Genomic DNA, 5,115 nt, shown 5'->3' with positions numbered 1-5,115 from the left:
TATATACCTCAAATGAATTTGTTTAGTTCGATATCTTAATAACAATATATAACTGTTGCCTCAACCTCCGACTGGATTTCAACTTGCGCCGCGGTAGGAATAGCCCAACAGCTCACAATACGCCCCACTTGACTATTATCTTCTCTTTAAATCAATTAGAATTCGTCGTGGCCTAAAAGATAAAGTCGTCCGATGCATTCGTGTTGAAGCGATGCACCGGTGTTCGAATCCCGTAGGCGGGTACCAAATCTCCTAATGAAATACGTACTCAACAAATGTTCACGATTGACTTCGACGGTGAAGGAATAACATCGTGTAGTAATCAAACCTGCAAAATTATAATTTACGTAATACTGGTGGTAGGCCCTCTTGTGAGACCACGCCGGTAGGTACCACCACCCTGCCTATTTCTGCTGTGAAGCAGTAATGCGTTTCGGTTTGAAGTCTGGGGCAGCCGTTGTAACTATACTTGAGACCTTAGAACTTATATCTCAAGGTGGGTGGCGCATTTACGTCGTAGATGTTTATGGGCTCCAGTAATCACTTAACACCAGGTGGGTTGTGAGCTCGCCCAACCAACTAAGCAATAAAAAAAAAAAACAAGAATTGCAACGCAGAATTGCAAAGGCAGAAACACCGCCCGTGTGAATTCACATACCTTACCCTATTAATACACCATTAATGTCACTGAGATACGTGTGAAATTTAACTAATAGTAAAGTTCCGTCCACAGAATACCTTTAGGCACCGCGACAAACCATCTCATTAAACTCAAGCAAAGTAAACCGCGGATAGTTTAGAATCTACGCCGCGGATCCCGCGAGGCGACAGTCGGCTGAGGTGCACGCGGCAACGTAGCGTGTATATATGTGGATAGCTCTTTCAAAAGTCTTCATATTTAAAAAATAAATAAAGTTTAAAAAAACAAAAAAAAAACGCTTTTACAGAAAATCCAACCATAAATTTGAATTAAAAATAGTGTAAGAAAAAATGATTTTACTGTAAAAAAAAGCGTGGGGAGCTTTTCAGGATATTATGAAAATAGCCCTTCTACTCATATCTGTTCATAAAATATTTATAACTGCTGATACCATGCACCCCACGCTTTTTATTTACAATAAAATCATTTTTTCTTTAATTTTCATTTCACTTCACTATTTTTAATTCAACTTTTAATTTCACTATTTTTAATATAAATTCGTTAAAATTTATTTTCAATTTTTTAGTTGGATTTTTTGGATTTTAGTTGGATTGGTTATAAAAGCGTATTTTTTTAGTTTTTTTTAAACTATTATTTATTTTTCATTTTTTAGTTGAATTTCAATTTTTTTATATATATTTTTAACATTGAATAGTCATCGGTCCTTAATAAGTATTAATCCGACGTTTTGAAAGGGGTCAAAATCATGTTCAAAGATTCCGTTACATACCAACATACATACGTCTGAAGCAAATTTAAAAAAACTAAGCACATATCCACACGTGAGTTCTACGATGAATGAATAAAAATTAGATTTGCAATATTCTTAAATTTACGTAACTGCTTGTTACAAGGCGTATTTTGTTATCAAGGATGTCTAGTGAAATGAAAATAATCATAAAATCATGCAAAAACATAATTAATATTTAATGTAGGTTAGATGACTTCACTGGTTAGTATAGCTACGGGGTTTTGGCCTCTTCGAATAAATGGCTGCCAAGTATGACGCCATCACACTTACCAACCAGCCTTCCTGAAGAACGGTGCCTGCGTCCTAAGAACTGTCATTCATTTTCGTTTGCTAACGTCAAGAGAAGATTTCTAAATTTTTCTAAGACAACAAACGTGATCAGTGTACTCAGTATTGCTCTTAGCTCGATTACCCAAGGTCGACCAATAGGTCCCTACGATGTTTGACGATGGTGTTAATAATTGTGGCTTCTCCGACATATATAAATAATGTATTTTATTTTCAGAAATTCGTATTCATCTCCACGATTAGTTCGACGGAGTGCTTATGACACTGAGACATTGTAGCTACACTACAATGTATTAAAACTACTCACGAGTAAGCCATCACCGGCAGACACCCCTAAGCAGCGAGAGACCTGTCTAATATTAAAGTCTCGAAGTCGAACAATGACTCGGTGACTGGCTGACGTCTCGCTACACAATAAATACGTCGCCTACATCGTTAATCAACGACAGAGCTCACCTTGTTGCTGGGTTGTACTATAACAACTTAACTTTGGTTAAAAAAAAGATAAGGAGGTCCAGCCATCGGCCCCAAAAAGAAAATTATATGTGTTGTGCAACATTATTAAGATGATGGCACAAATGCTCTCGGGTTCAAATCACTCCACGTTCAGAAATAAGGCAGATCTAATGATTATTTAGAATGACCTGTTTATTGTTAGAGCTGTTATCCGATGTAGAGCTATGACTCTATGTGTGATTCTCTGTAGTCAGAAGGTCAATTTTTATAATTACTGTAAATATCTTATTGATTCACGTATTTAAAACTTTTATTAAATTATTGTTTTGACATTGGTCCTTGAAAGACAAAAGAAGATCTAAAAGTACATATTATTCGCAACACGCTCCGTCAGATTATAGAAACAGAGTTATCATAAACATGCTTGGTCAAAAAGTACAATACTTACTTTCAGCTACAAGTATCGTCGTATCAAGGTCAATTGTCTAACCAGTCGTTAACTGCAGTCTTACACAGGAGACAAAATGTGAGCAACCTGACCTCCAAAAACAATGCCATCACCTTGACACCGTGCGAGAGGGAAGTCAGGTCGGCGACGGGTGTCGGGCGTTGTCGGGGGGTGTTAGAAAATAATTAATTATGTAAGACTGGCAGGTGAACAATGAATTTAGGGAGTGTTCTGTTCGTGACGGTGCAGGTTTTCTTTTTGTTTTTCGCGTGAGAATTTTTCACCTTTCGAAGATTTGGCCAACATCAGAAAAGAGAGCTTCGTAATTTTTTTTTGGAACGATGTTCCTTATGGTACGATGCGGAGAAGTACCCTAACCGGGAAAAAACGTCCGTAACGTAAGATTTTTTTCTTTTAATTTCACTGTTTCTATATAATCACCGTATTATTACTCATACTCTCAAAAGTCGAAATGTCTTTCTAGCTCGCCACTAGACATTAGACTCGCCACACTACAATATTCTACCTTTTCGCGATAAGAGTCTTTTTATTTGAGAGGCATTTCCGAATTACATAAAAATAAATTATCTAAAAACTGAACCAGGTTTAGTTACTATTTGTTAGAATTTCAAATTTCTTGGTTCTTAAATTGTAATTATACTTATAAAAGAAAATATTTAAATAACTATTTGCGATCGGTTGTAATTTTTAGTACCGTTATCGTTAATATAAATAGTTATGTAAATTAGATCAACTTTTATTGAATTATTGTGTATTTTGAAAACCATCACAAATTTAACATACACCGTTCGTAGTTTCCGTGGTGTAGCGGTTATCACATCTGCCTAACACGCAGAAGGCCCCCGGTTCGATCCCGGGCGGAAACATTCATTTTTGTTTTTTATAACTTTAGATAACTACGTTTTTTGCTTAAATTATTAATTTGTACAGTGTGCTTAGTGATACCTTATTGTTTTTGTAACACACTATTTTTGTTCGAAAGACTAAATGTTTGAAAATTCTAAATAAAAATTCTAATAACCTATTGTTAAGTATGTATGCAATACTGTCAAAAGGTATTTCGGAATAATCAAATTCGTGACTACTATTTCAGAATGTTCACGAATGCTGATAATATTTGTTGTAATAGGCCGAAACGGGAAACGCAATATGCCCGATTAGACATGCCTTAGACAAAACACTGATCCGATCAGTAGATCCTGAAACATCGATTCCTTAATTACAATCAATGTTTCTATAATTTTTTCCAACTTTTCTGAAAATGCTAAATTTAATTATATATTTTTTAATTATATCCCGGATTCTGGATAACCAGATGAAGATGAGAATCAGATGTCTGCAAATCAAATGCGTTAGCTATAAACAAAATTGACCGGCGGATTTATCGCCTTACAGTAGAAAAGCAGCATTAATAGCGATTCAGTGATTTATCAACACGGACACCAGAACAATAGAGATATCCGCGTGCCGCACGTTACCTGAATATCCGCATTAACTGGTATCCGACAAGACAATGGGACGTCACGGAAACCTGCTCGTTGCGGATTTTACACGCGGATTTACACTTCAAGTGCGCAAACGAAAATGACTCTAATACGATTGTTTTAATGCACATTTCGGAATATATAGCGTTTGACAGTGAAATGAGCACATTCGTGATACCGTCCAGTTATGGTTATTAAGTGAATTTATTCGTTACACGTCTGTAGATAAGGTCTAGTTTTCCATATGTTTTTGATTAGTATAGGCGTTCGATTATCGCATTTGAATTTTAGTGCACTCTTTTTTTAATTTGGCATTCGACAATCAATTTTGTATCTACATAAACTAGTTATTCGGTCGATAATTGAAATTCGATCATAACCACAAGACACATCTTTTGTTTCATTTTGTCATTTGTTTTATTTTATTATTATAAAGGAAATAAAATACAGAAGAAAGCATTTTTATTGTAAATAATATATACATAAATTGTCAAATTCAGATAAAAAAAACACCTAATGAGTAATGTTTTCGAGCAAGAACTCTTTCTTGTATAATTTATTGTACTTTCTTATAAAATAAATAAAATTATCTTTTAATGATAAGCTAACATTATGAAAATTAGGATTTTCAATTTTCCCATTAATTACTGATTGTTTAAGATAAAATTATAGTACATAACATTATAGTAGAAATACTAATTAATATTATACGTGACATAAAAAAAAACAATTATCGGTTTTAATATAGGAGTTATTATATTTCCATTATAAAATATAGTCCCAGGTGTGCGACAGCGCGGAAGGCCGGACAAGCTGATTTCAGAATATTTCGGATACAAAATGGCAGACTTTCCGCATCCGGTTGACGATTACGCGGTGTTATATGCACATTGTTTGTGGTTTCAATATATTCTGTGAATGCATTTCGAAGTACTTAAAATATTTAATGCTACAAAATATTTTGTAA

At 34.7% G+C, this 5,115-nt stretch overlaps 1 non-coding gene across 1 annotated transcript; it reads left to right on the top strand.

Annotated features, from left to right (window-relative positions):
- The first annotated feature begins 3,457 nt into the window (after window positions 1-3,457).
- TRNAV-AAC (transfer RNA valine (anticodon AAC)) lies at window positions 3,458-3,530 on the top strand. Its single transcript has one exon. It is a non-coding gene; the product is annotated as a tRNA-Val (tRNA).
- The last annotated feature ends 1,585 nt before the right edge of the window (window positions 3,531-5,115 follow it).

Source organism: Bombyx mori, chromosome 9 (assembly GCF_030269925.1).
Source record: "Bombyx mori chromosome 9, ASM3026992v2".
NCBI lineage: Eukaryota > Metazoa > Arthropoda > Insecta > Lepidoptera > Bombycidae > Bombyx > Bombyx mori.
Note: the sequence above shows the minus strand (reverse complement) of the source record. Positions and strands in the feature narration are given on the sequence as shown.